This window comes from Trichosurus vulpecula, chromosome 1 (genome assembly GCF_011100635.1).
Source record: "Trichosurus vulpecula isolate mTriVul1 chromosome 1, mTriVul1.pri, whole genome shotgun sequence".
Taxonomy (NCBI): Eukaryota; Metazoa; Chordata; class Mammalia; order Diprotodontia; family Phalangeridae; genus Trichosurus; species Trichosurus vulpecula.
In genome coordinates this window covers 491634953-491643724 of record NC_050573.1, presented here as the reverse complement: position 1 = coordinate 491643724, position 8772 = coordinate 491634953, and positions in this window count along the sequence as shown.

Genomic DNA, 8772 nt, shown 5'->3' with positions numbered 1-8772 from the left:
CCAAATGTATCTAGAAAATAGCTGGAATCCAGAATAGTAGAGGCCAGGGAAGATAACCTGTTGATAAATTTGTATAGAAAAATTTTTATGATTGCTTTTCTATTTTAAAATTTAGAATCATTCATTTTAATTAGAAAAAAATCCCTAAGTACCTAATAATCAGGAATTGGTGATTGTAGAGGTTGGTGACTCTTTGCTGAAATGCATGGAGGCAGCTATATATTACCCATCATAAAGCCATAAAGAAGTCTGCTCTATTTGTGTCTGTGTTGCGGTGGTGAGCCTCCCAAGACATGTCAAACCTTGTTTCCCATTTCTGCCATTTTCCTTTGCCTTTTTCCAACTCACATTGGCTCTGGTAAATTGGGTCTTCACAGTGTAGCTGCTACTGCTTACACAATACTAGGGCTAAGTCTGCTAAGACTGTCCTCATAAGACCAGCTTATGAGCTTCTATTGGGTTTTGCCCTTAACAAAGAGCCAACGGATTCAGTTAGTTCTTAGCGCAAGGCTTTACTCAGATGGTACAGCAAGAAGAGAAGTTACAAAGCACTCTCTTCTCCAACCAGGGATTTGGTTGGTGGGTTCTCCCAACAATACACATGAAATCCATGTTGGAAGGAGTAGGCACAGCCATGAAATACAATGGTAGTAAGTCACTTTATTGAGGAAGTGAGGCATGGAGGGAACACATTTATCCAAGGCAATTCACAAGTCAGAAACTTCAGGGCTTCAATTTCTTTTCTTTCTTCACAAGGTACTCTTGAAATTCAATTTATATGGCACTGGTGATAATCATGTTGCTCTGATGCTCAGCTGGGCTGTCTCTTCCCAATGCATACCATCTCCATTGGACAGGCAGCTCATCTGGGCTACTATCTTGTTATCTTGGCTAGATAGGTCTATCTGCTATGGAGTTGGGTCAAACAGGTCACTGGCTACTGGGCTGGCTTCTCATCAGGCTTAGTTGCTGCTGGACTGGACTTGGCTGATTGATTTGTCACCAACTTGGTGTTAAACTAGACCAGCCATGTCACTTAGTGGCCATTGAGGTCACTCAGACACTGGGCTGTTCTCAGACTCTCTGGGCTCACTCTTAGATGGGCAGCTGCAGTGTTTCACCACCTGCATTCACCATCTGGACCAGGTGATACAATGCTTTGTTCTGCTTGGGCAATGACACTTAGCCTAGAACTGGAAGAAGCTTTTTCTCTTTGAGTCTCTCAGAGCCTTAGGTTTAAAGTTTGTTGCCTTCAGGCAGGAAGTGGGAAGTCCTCAGATTTTCAGTAAGACTCTTCCCAGACTCCTTTTGCGGTCCTATGCAGATAAGTAGTTAAGGACTAAGGTTAAGATCCCAGACAAAACTATAGAGAGAAATTTACTTTGATAATCTCTTCTTTTGCTAATTAAACCTCATACCATTTCTAAGCTATGAAAGATTAATGTTGTATTTAAGGACTTCCCTTTTGCATTTAAGCATGTTTGTATTTCTCTCCTTCTGGACTTCACCGCTTTGCTGGAGTCTTTCCTTGGCAGATTGTTTCATTATGTAATGGGGGGCATATGCAGAGCTACCCTAAATGTATGGTGACTTCAGTAGAGGTTTAAAAAGGGAATGACTCCACCCCTGTCACTCTCTTCTTTCAACTATCCCATGTGGCAAATAGGTCTCTTTCATTAGACTTCCCATGAGAGGATGGAGAGGGATGGTTCCTTTACCCACTCTGGACTATCAAGTGACTATACTTCCACATGACTGCTAGAACAAGAGTTTTCAACTAGGCTTGCTTCAGGTGGGGTTCCTATATACCTTTTCTTCCTTGGGACTCCTTTCCTGAGTAGGTGATCAAATATTGATCTTGAGATAGATTTATCTAGGTTGGTGTATTGGCAATTCTAAATGGGCTTTTAGCACTTATTCAACCAAGTGCCCTTGAAGAGTTTGTCCTTTATTTCCTTGATTAAATTAGGAGTCCTTATGACCTCCTTGCCTCAAGGGAAAGCCTAGTTTACATGGGTTTGAGTGACATGTTTGTGACATCAGAGGCTTTTAGAACACATGGGTTTAAGTCTCATTTTTGTGACGCTTTTAGGTCACGTGGGTGAGTCGCATGTGTGACTCACCTTTGACCCTGAACAAGATATATGAACCCAGAGGCTGGCTTTCCTTTTTGGAGCTCTGAGCTAAAGCAGGAGTAGTGCGTGACTCTATGCCAGCCGTTGTTATGAACTCCCCAGCTTCAATGTTGATGCTTCTCTGGTAACTGTTTATTGCAATTTTGTCAGACAGAAATCTACCTGTTGATTCATGTTTATTTGTTTGTATTTGCTCTGAAGTTGAGGTTGCTGGCTTTTTACTCTGAACTAAGTGAATGATATTTGTATGTTGGATTAAAGTAAGATTGTTAACCCCTTAACATTGCTTTCCTTAGTAAAGCAGATCCAGAGACCCTGGGGTTGCAGCATTCTTGTTGTCAGGCTTGTGTTGGTTTTTCAGCCCCACAGTGGCTGCTAGTCAAATTGTTACAACAGTTGGGAGGCAACTTAGTGGTTAGAGAGGTCCAGAAGTCCTGAATCCTTCTGATGAATCAGGCTAACTTTATGTTGATGCATAAACATCTCTGATGAGAAGATGACCACAGTCAAGAAGAGGAGTAGTACTGACTGAACAGTAGACATAGACTTTAAGGGGACAGTACAGAGCCTAGGTGAAGTGTAACAATGCTTATTTGGCAGTCCCACAAATTGCCCTATAACATCCTAATAAGGTTTGAGCATCAATTTCCAGGGGGAGTATAATTATAGCAGTTAATGGGGTTCCTGAATACTGTTAAAGGTTTTTCAGGAAATTTGACCTACTTGTCATTTGTTTGTTTCCCATGTCCCAGCTTTTGAATATGTGTGCAATTTTCCCTAGGCTCTGTAGTACTTTCTGGCCATTTACCTAAAAGCAAAGCAACCAAAGGTAAAATGAGACATAAGGTGGAAGTTCTCTCTGGGGTTTGAAACAATCAGTAAAAAGAAAAATGTTGATTTACGTTATCAGCCACTCTCAAAATAAGACATTAGCTGAGGATAACAATGAGGTGATGCAATAAATGAAAAGGAAACAGAATCAGGATGGGTGGAAACCACACACATAGAGAATGGCAAGTACTTACTTGCTGGCCTAGTGACAAGATTGTTGAGCAGAACCAAATGAAATAGAAAACTGACCTTTCCAGAGCTGTTTTAGTTCTCAAGGAAGTAAACACAAAACTGTAATAAAATCTGGTCTTTTCTGTGTCCTGGCCTGAGAATCACAAGCTCACATGCCCTTATATTGGCTCGGTTATGATGGGGGAACTCCTATGACCTTCTAAAACCTCAGTTTTCTTCTCTAGAAAGTGAAGATCATAAATCCTTCCCTGCCTTTCTTATAGGGCATTTGTGAGGAAGGAATTTATTTCTTTTTAAGGAACTTGAGTCTCCCTATTGTGCCCAGGCTGAATGGAGTGGTTGGCTTCATCTCACTGCTGATTGTCAGAAAAACTTTGAACTGCTCCATTTCTGACCTGGGTCAGTTCAGCCCTCCTTTGGCAGGTTGGTGACCCCGTGCTAGGGGCTCATCATACTGGTGCCAGACCTTGTGGATACCTAATTGGCTTTGGTCCTACTGAAGTTCTCCCTAGCTCAAGCAACTCATCAGTCTTAGTTTCCCCAATAACAGGCAATATAGGTGTGTACCACCATACCTAGGTAAGAAGGAAATCTATAAACAGTAAGTGCTATATGAGTTAATGTCATCGACATCATCATTATGGAAATACCTGAAGGACCCATGATCCTGTCTATTACTAAGCAGATAGTTGCTTGAGGTATGGAGAGGCCTCATGACTTGTCCACTAACCTAATTCAGAACCTTAAGACCTCTCACCTGAACCAGTGCCAACAGCCTCCTATTTGATCTCCCTACCTCAAGTCTTAACTACCACATCAACATTTCTCTAAAACTTGTTTTGTTTTTACCTTATGTTCATTTCTAACTATTCACCTCCCCTACACTCTTTATAAAGAGAGAAAAAAACCAATTCAGTGAAACCAAACATGCCATCCCAATTTGATAGTGTATGCCATATTTCACAGCCTATGCAAAAAAGGAAAGAGATATCAAACTGATATTCCTGAAGGTCAGAACTCATCCAGTGACTCCACTGCTCAAGAAATTTTGGTGACTCCTTATAGAATAAAATAAAAATTCTGGCATTTTAAAGCTTTTCAAAATCTGGCTCCATCTTCTCTTTCTAGGTGGATTACTCATTATTTCTCCTCACATGCTCTATGAGGCAGCTACTTTCTTGCTTGACATCCATAGTCCATGATGTTCTTTCTTCTTCCTCCATGTTACTTGTCTAGAATACTCTCCCACCTTAAGTTTACCTCTTGGAATCCCTACCTTCCTTCAAGGCTTAAGCACCATTTCGTATAAGAGGCACTTCTCATGTTTGTTACGGAAAATTTCCTTCCATATATTTTGCACAGATTTTGTGTTTCCTTGTGAGTATACATATTGTTATCCAGTAGAATGTATGTGCTTTGAAGGTAGGGACTATTTCATCTTTGTCTCTGTATCTTGCATATCTAACTCAGCGCCTGGCATATAGTGGACGATCAATAAATCCTTATTGAATTTTCAGCGTGCTATTTCCTAAATCCATTTCCTTGTTTTCCCCCATTCTACTGTTATTTTTTAGTTCTCTGACTGGACACTGTTGCAATGTAGCATGCTGCTTCCCCAGGTGAATTAAGCTTCCATTTTCCTATATCTCTACCTCTAGAAAGAGGTCAGGGGGTTGTAATAACAATGTGGCTAGCAGCTGTTGTGGGGGTGAAAGACCCACACAAGACCAACAAGGCTGATAGCGCAGGTTCTTTCATCTGCTTTTCTAAGGAAAGCAGTTTTAAGGGGTTAATAATCTCAGTTTAATTTAACATACATTTATCGTTCACTTAGTTCAGGTGGAAAGGATCAGCTCCATGAACTTCAAGACAAATAGAAACAGAAATTACAAACATCAACAGACAAACCTCTTCTAATTCAAATCACAATTCACCAACATCTATCTGTCTGGGTTACAAAGCCTGGGCCAGGTTCAACGGCTTTCCCAGAGTCTTGTCACCCACATTCTTTCAATGAGTTTACCCCCAAAAGTCAAAAGCCAACCTCGGATCTTATAAACCGGTCTCAGGGACCTGAGGGCTCAAGGCTCACATTTTAGAGTGTGAGAAATCACTTACACCAAGAGTATGGGAAAGTTCCAACCACCAGCACCACATCACATAAAATTCAATGACTCTTCATTGTCTTAGTGCTGAGAAACCCTTCAAGGCAAAAGATCCCACTTTACCTGCCCCATTTAAACAAAGAACAGTGTAAAGTCCCATTTTACTTGCCATTACAGGAGTAAAGGAGTATTGAATTCTGTTTCTTGTTGCTTGTTTGGGTAAGGAAAGTGGAAAAGGGTTTGTGGATGCTGCCTGAGACTATAGTAGTAGCAAGGAAATTGCTGGTTGGATCCCATGGGTACTCTTCTGCTGTCCTATCAGGGTGGGGACTGGGGAAGGGGGTTAGGGTTAGAGATTAGAAATTAGCTCAATTTGTAATACAAGGAAAATTAGGAACCCTGAGAAACCCCTAGCTACTGACAAGCACCCCAAGAAACAATGGACTCAGATATCTTTGGCATTTAGCAAACCCCCTGGGACTCCATGACCCCACCAAGGAATGTCAATAGATAGGACCATCCCACTGAAGGATAACCTGGCAGACCCTTTCTAGCAGATATCTCTGGGGCTCCGTGACTCCACCAAGAAATGTAAATGAGATTATCCCACTAGTATGATAACCTGACTGAATCTTTTGATCAGCCAGGACCTTTGTTCCTGTTTCCATGCCCTGTACCCCCACATATCCTATATAAGCCAAGCCATCACCCCAACACATGGCCAATGATTTGTGGTGCAGTACCCCAATGGCCGCCAGCTAATAAATTCTCCACTTAAAACTTATGCTCTGTGGTGTGTCTCGCTCGCTTCTGTTACAACATTTTGGAGGCCCCAGCGAGATGAGGCGGTATTACGTGTTACCGCCCTGGAGACACACACTGAATTTCGGACCTCAACAGGGAGTCTCTTCCCCGATCCACCTTCTCTCACTTCAGAGGGCCGGCTCCTGGGGATTTCTTTTCCTGGGACTCTGATGTGGAGTGATGGTCTTGGAGAATGGGCTCTTTGCTGACCTGTCCCTTTTCAGCCTATGGAGAATTCTGGTTTTCAGACCTCTAGAGGTAAGGTTTTTCTGGTTTGGTTTCTGGTTTGGGGCTAGCCATTTGGGTCTCTGTTATCATGATAAACCCTGACGAGGCTGTGGTACAGAGCTAGGGGGGCTGGGACGCCACCCTCCCTATTGGGGTGTGGGAAGATTGGGGTGTTTTCCTTGAAGAGGAAACTTGGTTTACTTTCTTTCCTCTGAGGGGACCTACTTAGCCTTCAATTCGATCCACACTGTGTTTTTTGTTGCGTTTTTAGTTTGTCTCTGTTCGTGTGTCTATGTCAAAATTGTGAAATGTCTATGTTTTGTTAAAAATCTGAAATGCAGGCAGCCAGAGATTTCAGGCTGCAACTAGGGAAACAAATACTCTTTACCCTTGTGGTTCTATGTGTGGCTGATCTGGAATCACAACGGAAAAAGGGTTAAAATTTTGGCAAATTCTGGGTTTTAAATTGTTAAAAAAGTTTGGAAATTGGTTAGTTGAATTTGGGAAGAAAGAACTCCTGAAATTGTAAAGTCATTCCAGGAGCTCACTCTTGCTGAAACACCTCCTCCCAATGAATGCCTTTTGGCTAAAACCTCCATTAAAGTCTTCAGTGGGACTCTCGCATTTGTCTTAGTCCTGGATTCCCTTAGATTCAAGTACAAAAGAGATTTTTGGGAGTGAGCAAGGGGGTGAAGTTTACTTGAATTACAATCATTGAGATCTTTTCAGTAGGGCTGCAGTAAAGGTTAGAGCAGTCAAATCAAACTTCTCTCCTCCCAGATTGGATTAGAAGAGAATGCAGGAGAGCTGTAGGGAAAAACTTAAATCGCCCTCCCCACCGGGCAAAAGGAGGAGAGGGACAGAAATTCACAGACTGACAGTCAGTCCTGTGCCCCTGAGTACCTTTGTAGCCCGTCCTTGTGGTAAAGTTTAAAGGTAAAATTTGTGAAAGAGAGAGATAGAAAACCTGTATAAGGAATTTAGGGGGGTTGTAGAATAGCAGCTTGAGACTACCTGTTTAGTCAGGAGTCCATGTGCTCCTCTTGGCTGCCATGTGCTCCTGGCCACACCCTTCCCCCACCCTCCACATTGAAAGGTTATCAGAGCTGAAGCTAAAAGGAAACTTGTAAAGAAATAGGGCTGGTTAGTTAGTTCTTGGAAGGGTAGGCTCCTTGCCCTCAAGGGGTTGCCAGGCCCCACCTAGGGAGGAGCCCTTAGAAAACTAAAAGGGATTTTTTTCCTGCTCTTAAGGACCTTATCTTCCTTGGGAGTCTGAAAAATCCTTTTAGGCATTTTTGTATATGATGAAGCTTGGAAAAAGTGGGTGCAAAATTAAGTTTCTCTCATGGCCAGGCAAAAGTTCCTATACCTGGTCCAGAGGTAGTGGTGCTGAAGAATATACAGCTAAATAAAGTGTATTTGGGATGTTAATGTATTAATATATGTGATACATGTATTTATATATTAATGCATTAATATATAACATCAGAAGTAATAAGACCAACAATTCCTATATTGTATCTGGAAATGCAATTAATGTCATCTGGAATTTATTGTTTCTGTATTTCTAAAATTATACTGTGTTGCGAGTCCCCGGCCTGGCAACCAACTCGGGGTTCCCCCCAAGCCCCAAGCGTTTGCCTAGCAAAGGGCCTGATCTTGCGGACAATGTATGGGGCGGGAGCTGAAAGGTGGTGAATGACTCTGAATTTTATTTCAGCAAGCATCATTTTTATATCTTTAGTGACATACGTACATTCTTTGGTTACGTGGGTGAAGGACAGGTAAAAATCAAGGCACCTGGATACTAGAACCGCCCCGACTCAGCCTACTCTCCTCTCCTTCTCTTCCCGAGCTAACCCGAAGCTCCCTGTGGGCAGGCAGCCCAGGCAAAGAACCGGAAGTTCCATGTGCTCAAGCAGATCCGGGCAAAGACCTGGAATTGCTAGGGAGGCAACAAAGGCGAGACCCCTCCTCCTGGCTCCACCCATATCTCAGAGGCCTGAGTTTATCTCAGCAGGCCCCTGGGCGTGGAGGTCCGAGGAGGGCAGGGCTTGGCTCTAACTGGCCCCGTAACAATACTGTATTTTAATTTGAGTTTGATATATGTGAATTGGATGCTTTTAAAGGATGTGATGAAAAGTTGGTAATTTTAAACTGTTGTATTTGGTTTAGAAATGTATCTACCTAGCCTGAAATGAGTGGTTCAAATTTTACATACATAATAATGTTTAGGGCATCATTACATTTGTATAATATAAAATTATTTTGTTAGAGTTGCATTAGGCTAAGAAGTTGGACAATTGCTGTAACCTAAGAATTTATTACCTCCAAGTTTTGTCTGGAAGTTCAGTTGAAATTGTTCTTGTTATAAATCAACTATTTTGTTAAAATGTGGTTTTATAAACAGTAACCTTTTCTTTTTCAATGCAGAGAGTATTGGGCCTTAGAAATTAAAATGTTACCACTAGTGGTTA